This window comes from Panthera leo, chromosome A1 (assembly GCF_018350215.1).
Source record: "Panthera leo isolate Ple1 chromosome A1, P.leo_Ple1_pat1.1, whole genome shotgun sequence".
NCBI classification, from domain to species: Eukaryota; Metazoa; Chordata; class Mammalia; order Carnivora; family Felidae; genus Panthera; species Panthera leo.
Window position 1 is genome coordinate 136895984 of NC_056679.1, and position 22261 is coordinate 136918244.

The 22261-nt window shown below is 41.8% G+C and overlaps 2 protein-coding genes, 1 long non-coding RNA gene and 1 other non-coding gene across 11 annotated transcripts in view; 2 read left to right on the plus strand and 2 right to left on the minus strand.

The window, feature by feature from the left end:
- MRPS27 (mitochondrial ribosomal protein S27) overlaps positions 1 to 2748 on the minus strand; it is a 130670-nt gene extending 127922 nt beyond the window's left edge. For 2 of the 3 annotated variants that reach the window (XM_042940717.1, XM_042940734.1), the window contains exons 1-2: positions 2583 to 2748; positions 2235 to 2398 (exon numbers count right to left, since the gene is read on the minus strand). The gene's annotated coding sequence lies outside the window, so the exon portion shown is untranslated. Of the gene's footprint in view, positions 1 to 154; positions 199 to 2234; positions 2399 to 2582 lie in introns of all 3 variants that reach the window. The other variant, XM_042940724.1, reaches the window with a different exon arrangement.
- On the plus strand, positions 1 to 19063 carry LOC122221496. Of its 3 annotated transcripts, none has more exons than XR_006203254.1 (3): positions 1 to 507; positions 3143 to 3283; positions 19002 to 19063. It is a non-coding gene; the product is annotated as an uncharacterized LOC122221496 (long non-coding RNA). The 3 variants fall into 3 exon arrangements; XR_006203251.1 differs by lacking the exon at positions 19002 to 19063 and adding an exon at positions 9773 to 10147; XR_006203250.1 differs by lacking the exon at positions 19002 to 19063 and adding an exon at positions 7059 to 7402.
- PTCD2 (pentatricopeptide repeat domain 2) overlaps positions 1 to 22261 on the plus strand; it is a 120213-nt gene that overhangs the window by 40239 nt on the left and 57713 nt on the right. The gene's annotated exons all lie outside the window — the stretch shown is intronic.
- LOC122202373 lies at positions 21582 to 21688 on the minus strand. The gene has a single exon (XR_006194624.1). It is a non-coding gene; the product is annotated as a U6 spliceosomal RNA (small nuclear RNA).

Genomic DNA, 22261 nt, shown 5'->3' on the forward strand with positions numbered 1-22261 from the left:
TGGAAAAGAAGGCCCAGCAGAAAGAAAAGAACCCCACATTTGGCTGCTAATCAGTGCCCGACAGCTGAAATACTCCAAAGCCGGGTGTCTGGGATAGAAGACCTCATTTGATTAGGCTCTGAGAGGAAAATGCACCAGCAGCTCCTGAGCCCACCTGGAAGACATCGAGGAATCGTGGTCTGTCACCTGCAGGCCTGCCTGGGAAATGCATTGCCTGATTAGTGATGTTCACATCCTTCATCTTTGCTGATTCCTTTTTCCTATCCCAAGTCAGGCCAACCTCCTCACCCAGAAGAGCCCAGCAGCACCACGTCACACATTCCACAGATCTCCCTTGTTGCCAGTCAGCAAGATCATCCCGTCCAATTACAAGTGACATCACAAAGGAAGACAGAACCTCCACAAAGTGACTGCCCTACAACTTGAATTGATTTTAAATCCACGAATCCAAGGGACATGCCTGGCAGCTCAGCAGCAGAGCCTCCTGATGGACCCCATTGCACTCCGGTGGGGCACATTATATAACCATTAAGGTTCAAGGGGATTAAGGAGGCCTTCCTTCACTTTCATGGCTGGGAATTACTGAATTAGTATCAGTTGAAAGAGTATGTTCTGATTGTAGCCAGTGCCATGATGGCTACGTGCACATCCACAGATAATTCAATAGGAATGCTGCTCACTGAGAAGCCAGGAGAGATCAAGCAACTCCACATGAGGCTTTGGGGCCATCGGGCTTATCATCCTCTTTAAAACTATGGAGAGCAGAGGAAATGTCATTTCCAATTTAGATTAGCAGAGCCATTTCTTTGACACATTGGTGCTGAAGTAACAGGGAATTTCACAACAACATGCTTTGTATGCTAGGGTTTATAACATTTAAAAAACCTGCTAACACATAATAAGACTTAATGATTGCGAGGCTGTCTGTACCAAGCACTTGGTAGACAGTATCTCATTTAACGTTCAGGAAAACCCCATTTCACCGATGAGGAAACAAGCTGAGAGAAGTTAAGTTCTTGACCATAGATGTAATATCAGGGAGTGGGCAAGCACAGGTGGTCTGATGCCAGAGCTCATGTTTTTAATTCTGTCTCTGTATTGTGTGTCCAAATGGTGGCTGTGTGTATATGTGTGCATGCACATGCTCATATGTGCACTTTTCAGCAGAACCTCGAAGGGGCCACTGAGTGAAAAAGGTTAAAATATACATGCATACACACATACATACATATATATGCATGTGCTATATACACATAGACACACATACATACTTAATGTTTGTGTAAGGTGTAATCCCTCCCCAGCTTCATGCTTTGCTCTTATCACTCATATACAGCTGAACAACTTAAGTAGACAGCAGAGGGCGCCCATAGTCACTATTTTTAAAAGGTGTTCGTTTTTGAAGGCATCTTTCATTTCTGGAATTCAGGGAGAACAGAGGTCCACGTTGCAGGCTAGAAGGCAAAGGTAGCTGTAGACAGACTTCAGGGAGGAAACAGAATATTCCCTTCACTCATATTGAGAATTCTCGTGTTGAAAGGGTGTTTTTAGAAGAGAGAAAACAGGATGATCCTCTGTAGATAGCATTCTGATGCAAGTGTATGTGGGCATACGCTAGATGTTTCATGAAAAAACATCTTCAGCTCCTTATGAAAGAAAAAGAATGAGCCTTTGTCTCACTTGGGAAGGGGTTTCCTCCTAAATTAAGAGGAAAAAATCCAGAATGAATGGTTTGCTATTTACTAAAATCATATTGGTATGGGAAAGAAGTAAAAAGGAATTAGGGGTGGCTCAGTCGGTTAAGCGTCTGACTTTGGCTCGGGTCATGATCTCACAGTTTGTGGGTTCGAGCCCCATGTTGGCTCTGTGCTGACAGCTCAGAGCCTAGAGCCTGCTTCACATTCTGGGTCCCCTTCTCTCTGCCCCTCCCCAACTTGTGTTCTGTGTCTCTATGTCTCTCAAAAAATAAATGTTAAAAAAAAATAACCAAACAAGAAATTAGGCTCTTAATTATTTGTTCTGTCATTTCTCCCTACTCAAATCCATCAAACAGCAACCTGTCTCTTCCTGCCATCATCACTGAGTTACTTGGAGCTTTCTCCTTTAAAGTAAGGGGGATCTCAGTATTCTGGTGTATTCATCCCTGTCCATTTCTAAGAGTAGGTCGAAGATCAACTTTTCATTATCACACATCTTTAATATACTTTGGGATTTCACAGAGTACTAATTATTACCATGAGCTGGGGTCGGGATTCTGGTGAAAGATGTCCTGACAAACACCCGAGACCCAGGAAGAGGCGAGCGGTGGGTGCTCTTGCTGAAGATGACTTTTGCTCATAAGTCTTCAGTAGATTACTTCTGGGAACGGCCAGAAGTACCTGGAAGAGATTCTGTGCCACTGGTGAAATTAAAGAGAGAAAGTGTTAAGTAGTCTAAATGTGGCCTACTGAGTTGGTATGGCTTGGGTGTAACAGTTCAGGGATAAAGGTACCGAAAAGAAGACCCAGGAGAAAATCCTATAGTACATGCTATTCCGCACATATAGTCTTTGATTTTTCTCACTTATGAAATGAAAAACTCACCGTCCACCTGGTTGATGGGCATTTGGTCACACTCCTCTAGGAGTCTGGAGTGCAGTGGCCAAAACTAAATCTGTCTTTACATGCTGGTTAGCAGGCTTTTATCCCATTAGATGTTGGATGTAGAGAGAGGGCCATATGAAGGTAACATTCCACTACACTGCACAGAGTGGAGGTGATCTCACTATGACATAATGCGTATATTGCAAGTAAAGAATCAGTGTCATGAAACTCACTCAGTCAGTCAGGATCTGTTTTGACAAGGTCGAGAGCTAAGCAGTTAACCAGTGAACCAACTTGTATGAATGGCAACTCTTGTATGAAGGGATACGTCTGTATCCCTGGGCTCCCACAACCTTTGTTATCCCCTTAGAGTCAAAATCCGAATCTCAGTGGGCCATGGTTCTGGAACAAAAGTGTAAATCTATTATTCATGTGGATCGTTCAGGTTCATTTTTAAAATCTTTTCCTCCTCCATACCATCTCAATTCCACATTTCACTTTGCATTTGTAGACATGGCTTATAAGTTATTGATTATGTCACTCTGTTGGAATCTCCTCAGGTGCAAAACATCTGGATACATAGGGGGAAACAAAGATAACCAGCACACCATTGGTACTAGCAAATCTCCTGACTTCATTTTGCAGATTCTGAGACAAATAGCTGATGGGAGTCCCATGTCGTTGAGTTAAAGTTTTGGCAGGTAAACCGGGCTGGAGTAGGTTGGGTGTGATTGTGCCTTCTGCTCACATTTCAATGGGCTAATGTCTTAAAATTTTTTTCCTCCTGAATTCTACTTCCTCTTTCTTCTTTCTCTGTTCTTCTATTTTGTGTCTTCCCCATCATTTTATTAATGTGTTCTCCTTTGGGAAAAAAAAAAGTATTTTAGATCCCTTTTTCTGGGGCTCTTCGGTGACGGAATTTAGCTTCCTGTGCCCTCACTGTTTCACTCACTGACTCAGAGTGGAGGCTGCTTTACTGGAACTTAAGAGAAACCTCAGTTTGTTTTCAGTCCTGTTTTCTCCCTAGCATAAAGCTCTAATTTTAAGGGAAGAAGTCTGAATAGGCCATATTGATAGAAGCAAGCAACAAGCCTAAACCCCATCTTCCTCACTAGCGCCTCTGGGGCTATATTCTGTAGAAAGGCAACAAAACCATTTGGAGCTGCCCATTTGCTCCCCAAATATAACTCCCATACCCAGGGTCTTATGTAGCCTTCCAAATGAGTTAAGTCCCTCAAAGTAGGGCTTGGGCAAGATTAACCTGCTAAAACTGTCTTTTACTGCAACCTAGGGTACATTTCCACTTTCCCAGTTCGTTCAACAGAGAATATTTAGCAAGTGTCCATTTTGCCCGGAAAACAGAGAGGACAGATTAGAAATAACAATGTGTGTGCCAGTTTAACATCTCCAGACCTAATATTAAGATACCTACTAACAACTCTGCAGTTCAGATCCAGGTTTAAAGTCCAATTTTGGGACTACATTTCCCATCCTCTGTTATAGCTTGGAAGATGCTTATTAGCACAAAATTAATATTATTTCATCACTTCCATCTTTATTGTTTTAAGCCAAGATCAAATTGCATTTGGCCGTGGCAACTAGGAGAGGAATATTTATTTTGGAGTTGATCCCCATTTGCTCATTCTTAGACATTGATAAATGAATAGAAGATGCTTAATCAGACCTGTGGGTAAAAAGTCAAAGACTGTATGCATGTGAGATTAGGGAAAATTGTACACCTAATGAAGACAACAATGGGAAAAGAATGAACCACGATGCTCATTATGACTCAGTTGACAACACTTTTAGGTAAAGTCCACACTGTTTGGAAAGCACATTTTCATCCGTGGTGTCAAAACCTCCAAAGCACACAGAAAAGTAAAAGATGCTGGCCCATGATGAGTTTGTCTAGGGTTATTTTGGAAGCCCCTGTAGTATTTAATGATAATGAAAATGTATTTTGTTTCTCCATCTTGTCTCTCAGACTCTCTGTCCAAAACAGTATGTCAAAAGGAAGGAAAAGCAACTAACAAATAGCCCATGACTGGATTTGTTCCAGTCAGATCCAATAAAACAGCCACATCAAGTTGCTAAAGAAATTTACCCACTGACAATGACCACAGCACAGCAGCATTTGTATCATATTCCCCATAGGTACTAAGCTGTTGTGGCTCAGGTTTTGAGAAATTTAACCTGCATGCAAATGTGTGACAGGGCTTTCCTGGCAACCTGTAGTTCAACAAAGAACAGGAAGTGAAACCATCATTGTCACCACAAGGTTTCTTTTACACAAGTTTCCATAACTTAGAGAGGTACCTTGCTGCTTACTCTCTGTCCTATTTCATCTATACTGCTCTACATTATCTCAAAATGAAGACAAGGAAGTACTTGTCTGAGAGGTGAAAGGTCTCAGGAATTGGATGTGACCCCTGGGGAAAAGGAACGGGCACCTCTAAGATTCAGCACCCTCCTGTTTGCCTCAAAACACTGAGATGGGGCCCCAGAAATCATTGCTTTAATTTGCGTATGAAAGATGTCAAAGTTCTAGAAAGTCTCAAGAATACTATTTGATACCATTTGATTTGGGGTTTCTTAGGCAACTTCAGCAGCACATAAGACTAAGGACCATGATGTACAGCTGTCCGAATTGTATCCCAACAATCCCAAGGACGCTTGTCAGAGGGACTAAGTGGAGACTAAAACCCAAGGCTGGATTTTCCTTTTCCTAATTGACCCAAATCCACGGAATGGACAAGTAGGGGATGTCAAAAGTCACCCTGACCCCTTCTTATTGGTTATTACCTCTCTCAAAACTTCCACAGGCTTCTCATCACACTGAGAATCAGCTCCAGGGCCACATGGTAACCCAGTCTGGTCCCTTTGACCTCTGCGACCTCAACTCTTACCTTCCTTGCTTGTATCTTTCCTGTTGCACGGGCCTTCTTACTGTCCCAGAAGACCCCCAGCATATTCCTGCTTCAGGGCCTTTGCACTGGCTCTTCCTCTGGCCTGCTCCCTCACTTCATTCAGATGTCTGTCAAATGTCATCTCCTCAGAGAGGCCTTCCCTGACCAACTGCTTTAAATTCCACCTTCTCTTCTTGCTATTCCTTATTCTGCTTTTTTTTTTTTTTTACTACTTGAATTTTATATTTAGTTATTTATTATTTGATTTCTCTCTAAAACTGAAAAACTACAGTATGAGGGCTAAATCATAACAGTCCTTTTTATTTACAAAAATGCTGCCTATTTTTGTAAATAAAGTTTTATTAGTATACAGCTGCTCGTGTTCATTTACATGTTGTGTTTGGTTGTTTTATTTAGAGTTAAGTAGTTGCAATAGAGACTGCATAGTCCATGAAGCCAAAAATATTTATTATCTGGCTCTTTACAGAAAAAGCTTGCCAACCGCTGCTCTAGAATGTAAGCCCTATGAGGACAGGGGATTTAATGCCTTTTGCTAACTCCTATATCTCCAACACTCATATTACGTGGCACTTAGTATTTGATAAATATTTATTAAATGGTTGAGCATCTGGATGAATGAGTATCCAAATATATCTAAAAAATTATTTTCTTGATTCAGTAATTACTGAGCACCAACTTGTGCCAGGGATTGGACTCTTTGCAGAAGATAGCACAGTGATAAGAAACCAATAAATTAAATTGTGCTATGAAGAATGTCATGTTCTTCATGACAGTTGTTTTGGGAGCCATAAAGAAAGATACCTGACCAAGGCATCAAAAGATAGTGATCCCTAGGGATGAGTTCTCCAAGCTAAGAGAATTGTGAAGGCATTTCAGGCAGAGGATAGGACATGTATTGGTACAGAGATAGGCAACCACAGTTGTCTAGGGGATCCACAATTTGTGTGGTAAATGAGAGTTGTTTGAAGGAGGTTTGAACAATTTCTTTATAGGTTTGAATAATCACTCTCTTCATCTTTCTGACTCTTGTTTCCTTGGTTGCTATTTAAAAATTGGAGAAAAGTAATTACTGCCTTCAAAAAGCCTACTATTCTCCTGCTGATGTTTTTGGCCCAACCCAAAACACATTAAGTGTATTTTTTAAAGAGATGTCTGGGATACATTATACCAAGATTTCTCAACCTTGGCACTAATGACGTTTGGACCAATACTTTTTGTTTTGGAGGCATCCTGTGCATTGTAGGAAGTTTAATAGCATCCCTGACCCCTACACCCTAGATGCCAGTAGCACTCCTGCAGTGTGACAATCAAACTGTCTGCAGATATCACTAAATGTCCTGTGGGGGGGCAATATCCCTCTTTTGGTTACTACTGCATTAGATGGTGCCAGTAACCTACACTGGGAAACCTGGGTCTCTGGAATAAAAACTGCCTATTCTTTTTTATCTCCAGATGATCATCCAACATGAGTATGACAAGTAGCTATAGAATCCGAGAAGTAAATATTAATTACTTCTTTACTTCGTTACCCAAGTGCCATTTCTTCTAGGGGCTCCTGGGGCCTGCGCCATACTGAAATGTGCCAAGTTAACTGTGCCTTAGGACAATAGAACCCTACTCAGCAATCAGCAATAAGAAGGAATATGCTTCTGATACGTGCAGCAATGTGGATGAGCCTCAAAGACATGATGCTGAGGGAAAGAAGACAGTCTCAAAAGGTTACATACTGCCTGACTTAATTTGTGTGTCTTTCTGGAAAAGGCAAAACTATAGTGAGCACAAATTAGTGGTTACAAGGGCTTAGAGTAGGGAGACTGTGTGACCACAAGGGGAGAGCATGAGAGCTTTGAGGGTGACAGAACTTATGTATCCTGATTGTGGTAGTTGTTACATGAATCCATACAGGCATTAAAACTCATAAAACTGCACATCAAAGAATTTAATTTAACTGTATGTTAATTAAAAAAACATAAGAATTGTTGCTGAAGAATATGATGGGCTTTTAATACTTAGCACATCTATTCTTCTAACCACAGTGAAGTATTGTGCCAGGCACAACGCCTTGACCACTGGTAATTGGAGTGTTCAAGGGAGAGGGGCAAGTAGATATTCTGGAACCAAATGAAGAGCTTCAGCTTCCTTGCTTCGATTCCTCTTTCACTTTCCATAGAACAAGGTGATCTTCACTTCCCAATCCAGGGTTGCCAAACTTCACCCCAGAATTGCTTGAGCCTCCTTGGGCAGAAGAGAGAAAGTATTTTCAAAACATGATGTATATTGGAGCAGGCTTACCACCATCCTTTGGGGTGTATACAACGTCACAACATTGTATCAATCTGACACTGTTGTGTAGTGATAAGAGAGTGCCTAAAAGTGTGGGGCTAGCTTTCCAGGGCCCAGGGTGAGAAAAGGAGCAGAGAGCATAATGAAACGAAGGGACTTGATTTTAAAAGAGATCAGTATCCTATTTTATTATTCATAGGAATAATGTTACCAGATTCATGCATATATGAAATAATTGTTATTTCTGAGGAATTTTGTACTCCCCTTCAATATCTAGTCTGTTCATCTATGATGACAATGGGGCCCAGGGTATATATGGGAAAGTGACCATGACCTTTATCTGGAATACTACCCCATTAGCATCCAGTTCAGGGTAAGGATAGTCAGCATCCTTCTGTGGTCGACATATGTGTGAAAAGGACTGTTCACAGGAAAACATTGCTCATCTGCTTATGCAATAATAATAGTAAACCACAGGATTATCACATCAGAAATGAATGTCCTTGACTTCTCAGAGAATGAAATGTATTGCAACAGTGAACATCAGAACATGTCATCTACCTGGTACTCGTCCTGAAAGCTACACAAAGCACGAATGATGTCACAGTCACAAACATTACACTTCTTTCTCTCTGTCCATCATCATCCAACAGTTACAGCAACATGACTTTGGATGGACAATTGAAGTGTCTCTAAAGTGTTTCAGAGGTTGCCTATTACATCAAGCATCCTCAGGAGCTATTATTTTCCCCCTTGGCTAAATTTAAACTGTGAAAATGAAGTCAAAATGACGGCCTCTCCATGTTTGTATGGTGGGCATAGGACAGGGTGGCAGTGGTAAGAAATAAGTTACAGAAGAACTAGCTCAGTTCTAGATGACTAGATGACTTCAGTCTTCTTGAAAGCAGAGCTTTGAACTTTTTAAATTTTTTCATCTTTTAACTTATTCAATTGTCATTACTACTCTCTCTCGCATGATGTAGGGAAAGACTACTTTATGCCCATTTAACAAAAACTAGAGCCAAGACATATGTACTTGAAGAATTTCCCAGAGGTCACATAGGGGGTTAGTGGAAAAACAAGGTGTGAAACCTGTGTCCTGATTCTGGAACCCCATGACTCCATTCGCGAGACCATATTATCAGGTGTCATCCAGCTTCACCAAACACACACCAAAACTAGGAGTTGAAGATGGTTACCCTATGTAGGAATCAGTGGAAGTCCCACTCCTATTCTCAGGCCTATAGGTAGTAACGCATCCATGGTTGAGAAAGTGCCCGATCCCTTTTAAGATGTCTTTCAAGCATCAAGCCTACAAGAAGGGTATTCCTACCCACAAAATAGTGATTACTTTCTTGGTTGAGCCCCACCATACCTTAAATACTTTGTGTATGTACTATCTTTGTGCATGTAACTCTTTAAAAAAATTTTTTTTAAGCTTATTTATTTTGAGACAGATCAAGTGGGGGAGGGGCAGAGAGGGAGAGAAAATCCCAAGCAGGCTCTGCACTGTCAGCACAGAGCCCAATGTGGGGCTGGAACTCACAAACCGTGAGATCATGACCTGAGCCAAAACCAAGAGTTGGACGCTCACCCTACTGAGCCACCCAGGCACCCCACATGTAACTCTTTCACATGCCTCAGGGCCTGGTCTTGCTATTCTTGGATTCCTAGATCCTAATAGTCTGTTTCATAGTAGGCACTCAGTGCTTGTGTGATGAAAGAAAAGCGTGGCATGAACTTTTTTCTTTAGAAGTGCAAATCAAGGGCAAAGTGGGCATGGAAAATCCTTGCAAAAGTCATTTACCCTCTCAAAGCCTCATCTGTAAAGTTTCCTCATCTGTAAAGTACGGATGATAAGGAATAACCCTTCAGGGTTATTGTATGTAAAATGCTTGGGAAGGTGCCTGTCTCACGGTAAATTCTCAGTAGAGTAGCTCAAGATGGCTCTCAGTGACTTTCACCTCCTCGTATCCACAGTTCTTTTTCACACTGAATAGGGCAAACTATGTGACCAATAGGACATCGGAGCATTGACAGAGTGGCTTATGAGACTAGGTCATAAAAATCATTGAGGCTTCCACTTTGTTCTCTCTGGATCATCTGCTCTGGTGGAGAGGAAGACACCATATCATGAAGATACTTCAAGCAGCCCTATCGAGAAGCCCATGTGGTGAAGAACTAGACTTCCTACCAACAGCCAGCATCAAGTCACCATTCATACAAGTGTGCCATCTTGTACTCTGATCCTCCAGCCCCAGTCGGTCCTTCAGATGATGCAACGCTGTCCAACATCTTGACTACAACCTCAAGAGAGACTTAGAGCCAGAAACCCCTGGTTAAGCATGTCCTGGATTCCTGACCCACAGAAATTGTCTGAAATAAATTCTTATTGTTGTGGGTTTTTAAAATTTTTTTTTAATGTTTATTTATTTTTGAGAGAGAGAGAGAAAAACAGAACACAAGCAGGGGAGGGACAGAGAGAGAGGGAGACTCAGAATCTGAAGGAGGCTCTAGGCTCTGAGCTATCAGCCCAGAGCCTGATGCAGGGCTTGAACTCACAAGCTCTGAGATCATGACCTGAGCTGAAGTTGGATACTTAACCAACTGAGCTACCCAGGCACCCCATCTTGGGGTAATTTGTTACAGAGCAATAAGTAAACAATACACTGTCATTATATGGTTGTGTGAGTATCAGTAAAGAGATATGTCCCACATGGTCAATCTTGGTTCTTGACCAACCTCAGTTCACAAGAGCTAATGGATAAGGAAGTCTGGTTTTAACCAAATTAGGACTTGTCCTTCCCTCCAACTGAAGAGGTAACTAAGATAGACATTCTCAGCAACCAACTTGAGGAAAGTGAGAAGGTCCCCCTGGTGCTATTTGCCACATTAGACAAATGTTGACTATCACTGCCTAATGTTATTTAATCATGTCAGGCCTATAGGTCAAGTCTCTAAATACAGTTCTGACCCCAAGAGCTAATCTTGGACTCTCTTTTTTCTCCCTGACCCCCTGCAGCTAGCATACCACCCAGACCAGTCCCTTACTTATGTTCACTTTCCCAAGTCTTTTATACCACAAAACTTGGATGAAAATGGCGATGACCTTAAAGGAGACAACGTTTCACTGAACATTGAGAAACCCTCATTTTTTGGGGGGTACACAGGCCTTGGTGATATTTAAAGCTTGAATTATGGGCAGGAAGGTATTTGGCTTTGATTTTTCACATGGTTGTGTTACTGTAACTCAACCTAAGTCCCTCCCTTCCCCAGTGATTGCTGGTATCTCAAAGGATTTGTCAGTTCTGTTAGACTGTTTCATTTTTCAATGAATGCTTTCATTCTTTCCTGCCATCTCCAATTCTTCTGTAGTCCCTGCTCTGCTCAGTTTCTCTCAAAACTAGAGGGTTTGTACCCTAGCCCCCACCCCAAGCAAATACAACTTTTCCAGATAAGTGAATAGTCTGACCCTTAGGTGACCACCGACATTGAAGGCCCCTTGAGGCAGCCTCTATGTAGGAATTTACTTGGTCCCTGGGCAGGAAGATACAACTCTCTGTTGTACTCAAAAGCATTCCTTGCCTATGAAAAATGCATGTCTCAAGATGGGGAATATGAGCCCTCCTTCACATCAGAGAGTCCTTTGCCTACTTGGAATCCCTCTTCCTGCTGAGAGGATGGCACAGACACAGTCTACTCTCATTGTTCAAGAATCCCACAATTCCCTTTGTTTTCTAGAGAGCTTAAATCAACAGATCTACCATGGCTAGTCTTCCCTGGATCCTGGAATTCCTACAGACAGAAACCGTATAGATATGACCATCACAAGTACCCTGGATTAGGACTAAATATCAACAAAACTGTGCACAAAGCTTGCCTGGACCAACTCCATTATGTTGAAAAGATCCTATTTTTCACTATTCCTACCTAAAACTCTTTTAACCCTTATATCCACCCAATGTATCTGTGACGGGATCAAGAGGAAGACATGGTGATTCTAGCCACCAGATTAAGCAATTAGTTTAAGGTTCACCCAGCACCTGGCCTTCTCCCATGTCTGACAGCAAAGCCCCATGACTTGATGGCTAGGACCTGCTTCCACATCCAGAGAGTCTCCAGAAAAGGCAGCTTTTTAAGGAATCCATGGGTCTCATATTGTCTGAAACATCTAATGGCCTATGCTTTAAGCACTAGACAATACATGAGTTGACTTCAGCACTCATCAGAGAAACCACTGGGTAAAGATTGTATCCTTGAGGTTGTTAAATAGAATTCAGAATTTTAACAACTTAGCTCTGCTTCAATAATGACTGTTAACTATGAAAGGACAAATTTTCTCTGTACCTAAACTTAAGGAAAAAGTATTCAGTGTTGGCTCCTAGCATAGTGCGGTACACATTGAGGGAAACCAATTAAGGTTTTTGATTTGGTTTCATTAATATTTCATTAAGTGGGAGGAATCACCAGTTTAACTTTTGCACAGAGGACTTCTTCCTCTGTTTTGTCAAGGTTGTAAGTTTGTTTTAGGACTTGAGCTATTTCAAGGAAGAGAGGCTCCAAGTTTAGCCTTGGGTAAAAGGAAAAGGCAGGTCAACCTGTCACCATTTTTATCCACTGGGTTTCCACCTATATTATTATTACATGACCCCTTGGGATCTAGGGGTTAAACTCCATCTTCTTTAGTCTTCTCTGCAATAAAGCTTACAAACCAACTCACCTCCAAACGTGGTACTTAATCTCTAGTGACAGAAAGACTTGTTTCAGTGCCAACATTATTTATGTTGTCTGGCATGCCCAAATTAAATAAATAGCCCTGATAGCTGCAAAATGCCAGGAAGAAAATAAAATTTACGGATTTTCACTCTTCCCAAGATAAATCCACGAGTAGCTTAGCCAGACTGCTGGCAACTTCTTGTAAGCAATTTCATGGTAATTTTACTATAGAAAAGAAAAAGGAGAAATAGAAGGTAAAGTCCTAGGAACTTCTCCTTTATCTCAGTCGTCCATCTCTTCTCACACTTGGAGTGACAGGAACAGAGAACAAGGATGGAAATGATATGAATGATACATATACAAAATCTCACTAGTGGTTAAGACTTTCAGGGGAAATTTAGACCACAGCCTCAGCTTCCCAGTGCTCACTACCCTTTGGAGTAGTTCTGTTTTTAAAAATAATAATAAAAAAATGCAACACTTGGAAGCTCCGTATTGGAAACATTATGAGAAATGAACAGCATTTCTCTCCATCAAAGGTGATGCTTTATAGGAGAGCTCATTTCCCAGAGGACTGACAGTTCCAAGCTTGTGACTGTCACAGAGAAGACGAGGAGGTAGAGGACTTGAAAGGGGTCCCTGCTTGAGACGATGAAGCCAGCTGTGAGACATGCTCTAAGATTACAGGGACCCGCCAAAGCTATGTGTGCCTAAATCACCTCAAGTCTTTTCCTATTCCTATCCTTCTGACACCTGTCTCCAGACTAATCCTTGTAATCTAAACAGCTGCCTTGGTCACATCATGCTTCGTCTTTAGTAACTCCCCAAGGCCTCCAAAAATGTCAGTTACACCCTAGGCTGGCCTTTATATTGTGCAAGAATCTGACTGCCTCTGACATTTAATCTCCCTCTCTCTTCTGCAGGAATCTGCCACTCCTGTCAAGAGTCTCTGCCTCACTTCCTATTTGCCTGCCTCTGTACCTTTACCTGTGATGGTCTCTATTCTCTTCACCCGGTATAGCCTCCTCTTCCTACCCCGCTCCTCAACACTCAACTCCAAAGCCTGATACAGAGAGTGGGATTCGGAATTAGGTAGATCTGGGTCAAATTTTAGCCCCACTACCTGCTTGCTGTGTGTCATTGGGCAAGTGCCTTATCTTCTAGGAACCTCTGTTCCCTCAACCATAAAATGAGAATGTTCACATCAGGTTCATGATATATGCTCAGTAAAGCTTAATTCCTTTTTTCTGCATATCTACCCAACCCCACACACATTCCCAAGGTCCTAACTCCTATCAAATGGGCCACAAAATATGGTTTACATATGACAATAAGACTTAGGTGCAGTAAAGTTATCAGCAAGGAATGGGCCAGGTCAGGAATGTAAAAATCACAAGACCCTCTCAGGACAAAACTCAGAGGCCAAGGCACATGGGTTCATTTCTGGCAATGACACACTGAAATTTCAGTTTCAAGGGAATGAACCCAATACAAGTACTTGGAAAAGAGCCAACCAGTCCACAGTTGGGAAATCACAGTATTGCCAGAACTCCCTGTTAGATAGTTGAAAAAATTCCTGAATAACACATTTTTCTAATACCTTAAAAATTGACAAAAGAGGCCAGTTGACAGATTCAGTTCCATGATACTTGAATCTTAAAAAGAAAAAAGAAAGCAGAGACATTAGATGTGCTTATGATTCCTCAGCCCCTTTGAAAGAAATCGACCCATTAACAGACCCTAAATTGGCAGTCAGTGTCATGTGAGGGAACCCCTCTTTGTGCACATCTGATTGGTGCAGGGATGGGCACCTGACCGAGGGGCAGCCAATCCCATAGTCTGGAGGCTAACTATGACTTATGTTCCAGTGCAAAAATATGAGCTAAGCCAATCAGATTCCCTGTCTTTCAAGAATTGGAACTAGGAAACACAGAAGGAATGAGCCTGTAGCAACAAGAGCAGAACCCGTGAGGATGCCCTGAGGGAGAGTCAGGGACATGGTAAGCAAAAGCCATGAGAAAGCCAGAGTTAAAGCTCAGAAACATCTTATAAACAGGATCAGCCAATTTAGTAGAGTGAGGAGAACTGAACAGAAGCACAAGCAGAAGCGAGAAGCCATAAGAAAGGGATAGAGAGAGCAGTGGGTCACTGGAGTTGACCAGTTCCTCAGGCTGTCTCAGTCTTTGGAGCTGTCTCAGTTCCTACAGTAAAACCCCCATCTCAAGCTAGCTTACATGAGTATTCCTTATAAACAAAAGAACCAGCTTACACAGTAGGAAAGCAGTGAGATATTTTACTACTTGAAGAATATAAATGCACCTATTCTGAATACACACACTATTCCACAAGTCACAAAACCAATAAGACCATGAGGATTATTCATTTTCAATAAGACACAATAAGTGCAGGGTTAGACTACCTTACAGTACAGATTAATGTTTTCTCAGAGCACTGGCAGCAGGGAGTCTCTTATCGCTTCACTTCTGAAGGAAACCACCACAGTCTGACACTTTGAAAATGTTCCCACCTCTCTGAGGACTGGGACCATCCCTGGTGGGAACGCCAGGGTGACTTGGAAGAGAGAGCAGTCTTTGGCAATGAGAAAGCATGCCACCTGTGCCCTGTGATTAGTGACCCCGAGCAAGTCACTTCAACTCTCTGTCAGTTTCTTCCCTTGTGACATCTGATCGCTAAAGTGACTTCTGGAATTAATAACATATTAATCTTCTAGGTAGAATTCTTCCTCCAGTTTAGATAAGAAAGAGACAGCCTAGAAAAAAAAGAAAGACTCTGTCTAGGTGGCACACACGACCCCTCTGGGTCTCGCCCATAAAACAAGGGAAGTGGTTTGTGCCTTATCAAAAGGGCATTTTCATTCCAAATGCCCGGATTCTAAGATCTCCAAACATCCCAAATCTATGACTCCAATGACTCCTTACATTTCTATTTAAAATTCCTTACCTTGTTTTTCTTTCTTATCCCTGATGATCCGGAAAGCAGTCTGTGACACAATTCTTAGGAAAACTTACTATTTCAGGTTGTCCAGCTACAGGCTAAGTATAAAAATGTTGGGGGGAAATCTGGTGTTTTTCAGTCCAAAGCTAGTTGGAACAGACACATGAACTAATTTAGGTTCCTAGTGGCACAAATTCTCCCGGTTGCTGATGGAGAACTGTGAAGTTGAAATGGGAAGACAGACCATATTCAAAAGGCAAGATGTATCTCCTTCCCAGAAAACCATAAATCCATAAATAGAAAATGAAAGCATGGAGCCCAAAGCATTCCACATGGCCTTTTAAATTTTCTTCTTTAAAAGATTAAATTGGTGGAAATTAAGAATTTGGGGGTCCACAGATCAAGGAGGTATGGGTCAACAGAATAAGGTCAGGAAAAAATATAGGTAATTATAAAAGAAATTAAATGCCCTGCAGTTTTAGTAAAACCTGAAAGACCCAAATGACTCCAAGATACTGAAGGTCATTGACTTTCACTGCTCCTCCAACACAGCAAATGCTCTAGTAAAACGATGCACAACACTACAGTAAAATTTTTAGTGGCCCAGAGATGCAGTTGACCTAAAGTATTCAGATACAAAAGGTGTGAACTGATAATTCACATAATAAATACCTACAGGAAAGAAAGGTATGAAAAGGTGTTCAGTCCCAGTAATAAATAAAATTTTAAATGAGATTTTTTTTTTTTAGGCCATCAGATTGGCAACAAATAAATTGCATCCAGGCTGCTAAGGGGGTAAGCAAATAAGCCAATCTTGTATGCAGCAGGTAATGCAAAATTTTAAATCTGCATAGCCATTGACTTAGTGATAGCAATCCTAGGAATTAAGCCATCAGAAATTTTTCTATGGGCATTTATTTAACAATGTCCATTTGCTCTTAATAGCAAAAATCAGGAAATTACTTGCATCAAAATTGGATTGGTTCAACAAATTTTGTACATCCAAATAATAGAGTGCTATATATAGCTCTTTTTAAAGCAATGAACTATATCTAAATGTACTGATGTGGGAAGATCTCTATGTGAAAAAACAAGTTTTGGAAGAGAATCCATAGTATGATCCAATTTCTTTAAAAGGTGCACAAGTGAGTACATGTGCATGGGCACACACAGATGCACACAGTGCTCTGAAAGGTCCCTTCCTGCTTCCACCCTCACAACTTGCCAGGTTCACCTCACATGCCTTTTTCTAGCATATACGGAGTCCCCAGCATCTCTACCACGTCCAGCATTCTCTTAAGAACACATGTTCTCTCAGCCCTGCCCCCGCCCCCTCAGTGCCTGGCTCCTTCCTAACCTTAATCCTCTGTTAATGCAGGAATCTGGGAGATTAGATACCAAAGTGTGAACATGGTTATCTGTGAGGCTGAGATGACAGAGTATTTTTTTTTTTAGTTTATTTATTTATTTTGAGAGAGAAAGAGAAAGTATGAGGGGGGGAGGGGAAGATAGGGAGAGAGAAAGAGAGAATCCCAGGCAGGCTTCCCTCTGTCTGCACAGAACCCAATGTGGGGCTCCAACTCACAAACTATGAGTTCATGACCTGAGCCTAAGTTGGATGCTTAACCAACTGAGCCACCCAGGCAGCCCAGGATGACAGAGTATTTTTCCCTTTCTGTATCATACTTTCCAGTACTATTTGAATTTCCAATAATGATAATTTTTTATGATTCATAATCAAGAAGAAGCCACTGTAAATATAAAGAATGAAACTGAAAAATCAAATGATCAGATTTTACCTCTTCCTTACTACTATTGCTACATTCAGTCTCCCAATTCCTCCAGTTCCAGTCAGATATCACCTATCTGTGGACTAAAAATCTCCAAATAAAGCTTCCCAGGAAAATCTAGGATAGAGGGAGTGAGACAGAGAGGAAAAGGAAGAGATGATTTACCAATGATATTTAAAAAGATGGTGCTACTTGCACATTTCAAGTTAGGAGACTAGGGTATTTTCAGTCCTATGGCATGAAAGCTGAAGCTTTGGTTCATTGTTCAACTGCTCAGAGAACCTAAACAGAGAAATAACTTCAACAGCTGCCTCAATGTATTCTTTTAATTACATTATGTAATTATATTATCAAGGCCCTCCCACCCCAACCAAGCCAAAAATTTTGTTTCAAAGACTACCCTTTTTTTAATTGTAAAATGAAACAAAGCCCCATCACTTAGTTAATATCATACAGATTGAAGAAGTATGATATATTTGAAAAACCCTAAGTATCAGAGCATCTGGATATAATCTGATTTCTATGGTAAAATGGGATGCTCATGTTAGTGTCTCCCACTTCAAATATAGGAGGTTCATCTTTAATTTCTTCCTCTCCAGCATGTGTTGATCTCCCCACCCTCCATCCAGTGAGTCTCCAGGCTCTGTTGATTCTTGTCCCTAGGTGCCTCGCAAACCCATTCACTGGCACTGCTCCACCTTAGGTCAACATTCTCCCTCACCTGAACCACAGCCTCCTTCCTATCTTGTCTTCTTAGTCTGAGCAGTCTATTCACACTATAGCTGGGCTAATGTTTTTCAGTCCAAAATGTGACCTCGTCTTTTCTCTGCTTTAATCCCTTTGGTGCTTTCCCAGTGCTCACAAGACAAAGTCCAAACTCTGAGTCAAAGTGAGGCTTAAGGCAGCTTTCCTACTAGGACCACCTTGATTAAAGCAGTGATTCTCAATCCTAAGGTTTACCCAAAAAATTTAATTCTGATGCATTTTGAAAATTCATCCCAGAAGATTGTGCCCTACTTGTCCAGATGCCTATACTTAGAGAAGCACTGATGAGACATAAGGAATAAGGAAAGTCAGAGGTACAGGTGTGGGTGCTAGCTGGAATTTTACATTAACCAAAGGTGGCTTTCTAGTCCAGTTAAATCACTGTTCTCGGGATCTGCACCAAAAAAGACTCATTTCATCTCATCCTCTGGCCCAGGAGGAAGGTTCTAGTCACATGCTCCACTGAGGGGCTCTTTTAAAAAGCAGTGCAGGGGCACCTGGGTGGCTCAGTCATTTGAGCATCTGACTTTGTCTCAAGTCATGTTTGCAAGGCTGGTGAATTCGAGCCCTGCTTTTGGCTCTGTGCTGACAGCTCAGAGCCTGGAACCTGTGTCTTCCTCTCTCTCTGCCACTTTCCTGCTTGTGCTCTCTCTCTCTCTCTCTCTCAAAAATAAATAAACATTAAAAATTTTTTAAAACAATGCAAATATTGAATCTTTCCTGTTGGAGGTTTATAAAAAGTGAATATTAAGCAGCAGTGTGGCAATTTTAATTTGGAAATTAATCCGTTTTCAAAATCCAAGAGCAAGATTCCACAAAGGCAGGACCAAATCATATAAATACTGAGTCTCCATCACTTCCCCAGCCCTTGTTCAAACACATAACACATGGTGGGTCAGGGGCAGGAGCAGGAAGTACACTGCATAGATTGCCTTTATCCCAGAGTTTCTCATTGAGCTTATTATCTCTCTGCCTTCATGTAGGACTGAAAAATGATTTCAGACAACATGCATCTATTGAATGTTTGAAAAAGACGAGGAGAGAGTGTCTCTTAGGTAACTATGCATTCTAATTTCTAGGTCTTATTACAAGGGCACTTTGTATCTATACTAATTATCTCCTTTTGTCATTATTATTCTTCAAACTAGATGGACGTAGGCTTGAATACCATCCTGTAGAGCTACTAGTTTTATGATTCTGGTCAATTTACTTACCCTCCCCTTGTCTGTTCTCTGGTTATTCTTTTTATTTAAAATAAGTAGGTAGGACCTGGGAAAAAACAAGTCAGTTGCCCAGTGAAAGTTATTGCCTTTCATTTCCCCTCTCCCCACTTCCCAACATGTACCATAGCATCAGCTCCGGAGAGTATTTGTGCAGTTGATAATCTCCTTTTGGTCTAGAATTAGCATGCATTTTCTTACAGTTACACACTCTGGGATAATGTCAGTTCGAAGGAAACGTTTGGTCCCTGCATGGTCCAGTGGAGTATCGTCTAAGAGAGCTACTTGTTAGCTGTCAAGGGGCCTTTCAAAGTGGCATTTATTCCGTGGGAATTCACGGTGGTCCAAGACCTCATCTTCAGCCTTGCAGTCATGGAACCTGATTTGTCCTATACTGCTGGAGGGTCTCTCCTTCCCAGGAACTCTGTGTTAACTGTAGTCACAGAGATTGATACATACAAACCGGAATGCTGATTCTTTAGCTTATAGTGAAAACTATACCAGTGGTGGTGATGGTGGTGGTGATGCTAGTGGAGAAGGGCGGACAATTGACTCGAGGTACAAAACAAGGGAAATTGGCTCCACAATGTCAGTTTTTAGCAGGCCCTGACAGCGTCCTCCCTCCTCTTACAACTAGAGCTTGCTGAGGTGGCCACCTCCCGCTTCTCGTGTTCTAGATTCCATTTTCTATGTTCTAGTCCATGCCTTTCTGTTCATGCATCTTTCTCCAACTAAAGCACAATAACATTCCAGTCCTGTCATTGAGTTCTCTGGGGGTGAAATCCTGGGTGCCCTCTACTCTCAAGTCACGCAGTTAGACTCCGTGGTCTACTCCTCACTACATCAGAATGCTTTTTCCTCTGGCCAATGTTTCCTTCTTTATGAGGGAAGATCAAACATTACAGTGGCCTGGACTTTCTTTTTTATTTATTATTTATTATTTTTTTTTAATATGAAATTTATTGTCAAATTGGTTTCCATACAACACCCAGTGCTCCTCCCAACAGGTGCCCTCCTCAGTGCCCATCATCCATCCTTCCCTCCCTCCCACTCCCCATCAACCCTCAGTTTATTCTCAGGTTTCACTCCCCCTTCACTCACCCCCTCCCCTCCTCACCCTCCAGGAAGATAGAGTGGCTTCTCTACTTGGTAACTTTGGGGGACAAATGGGTATACAAGGGCAGCTCCTTTTTTTCTCTTTGGCAGTAGACCTGCTCACAGAGAGTGGGATTTCTCCTGTGTGCCAAAGGTCATGCTTCCCATGTGAGAGGTCCAGCACTGCCTGAGTGGGAAAGTCTACCTCCTTATGGGGTTCAGTATTAGGGAGCCCCTCCCAAAGATAAAAGCCTTGTTACCTGATGTAGGTTTCTTCGTGAAAAAGGTGACCCCCATCTATGTTTCTTATTTCTCAGTTGTTTCAGAAGTTGAGCAGGGGCTAAATAATGCTATTTATTAGGCCCTATCAAGCATCCTGTGGCTGTTAGATGTTCACCACAGCTGCTGCCACTTCTTGCAGCACTATGCTGATCAACTCTCCTCATTCATGTGGGAGGTTGGGCTTCAGGTGCTAAGACTGGGACAGTCCCAGGCAAACCAGCATGATTGGTTACCTTACGGGGCCCACAGGAAGAATGTATTTCCCACTCTCTCTTGCAGTGGGTTGAAACCATGGAATGTGGGTGTTAGTGAGGCCCTGTTGTATTTTCCATTACCCTCTATGCCCTCTTTCTTTTTTATCTGAATGCCTGAAGGTAAAAGACACCAAGGTGGTGGGGCCATTCAATGGAAGAAGCCTAGGCCCTTGAATCAACACTTGGAGGAAAGCCTCACAATCCATATCAGATGTGATGAGAGTGATAAATAAAGTCTTAATTGTGTTAAGTGGCTGAGATTTGGGGATTATTTGTTTCAGCAGTGAGCCTGTTCTGTAAAGAGCTCTCTATCTTCTGTTGGGGAGCTGAATGTTGATTTCAGAGGAAAGCCTGATTTGCTTGTGGCTGAGTCCTACAACACTGTATTATCCTTTTACGGGTGGCATTTTGGAAGAAGTTCAAAGGTCAGGTCATCTGTATATCTGTGGTGTGCGTTCAGATCCAGTCCTTAAGTAGCTACAAAACCTTGGACCAATCACTTGGCTTTCTGAGCCTTATTCTTCCCATAATTTAAATTAAGGGGATAGATTTTATCAGTGGTTTATAAATATTTTTGGGTCACAATCCCTTGAAAATCTGTTGAAGGCTGTGTTCCCTTTCTCCAGAAAAATACACATACATCAGATCTTTGTAAACTGTCAGGAGGTTCCTATATTCACCTGAGAGTTGTCTTTTTTTTTTTTTCAATATAAAAAATATGGAATGCTTCACGAATTTGCGTGTCATCCTTGTGCAGGGGCCATGCTAATCTTCTCTGTATCGTTCCAATTTTAGTATATGTGCTGCCGAAGCGAGCACGAGAGTTGTCTTTTTAATCTCCCTCTTAGGGGTGCCTGGGTGGCTCAGTCGGTTGAGCATTCGACTTCAGCTCAGGTCGTGATCCCACAGTTCATGAGTTCAGGCCCTGCATCGGGCTCTGTGCTGACAGCTCAGAGCCTGGAGCCTGCTTTTGCTTTTGTGTCTCCCTCTCTCTCCGCCCCTAACCCACTCGCATTCTGTCTCTGTCTCTCTCAAAAATAAATAAACATTAAAAAAAAAATTTAACCTCCCACTGCATGTCCCCGCCCTGAGCTAGAATCTGTTGCTTTCAACACTTAATAAATGAAAAAATTTATGAAGGTCCTACTGTGTGCCAGTCACCATCCTGAGTTTTGGTGTTAAAATGGGGAACAGAATGGATGTGGTCTATCCTTCATGAAATTCACATTCTAATCTTATTATCAAGTCTTATTTTTGCATTCCTGGGAAGGCTCTGAATAGTATCTGACCACAGCACATTTTTATGACAGAGAAGGCTCTGAGCCTTGGAATCAGGCAGATCTGGGAGGAATCTCAGCTCTGCCACTTACCGGCTGTGTGACCGTAGACAAG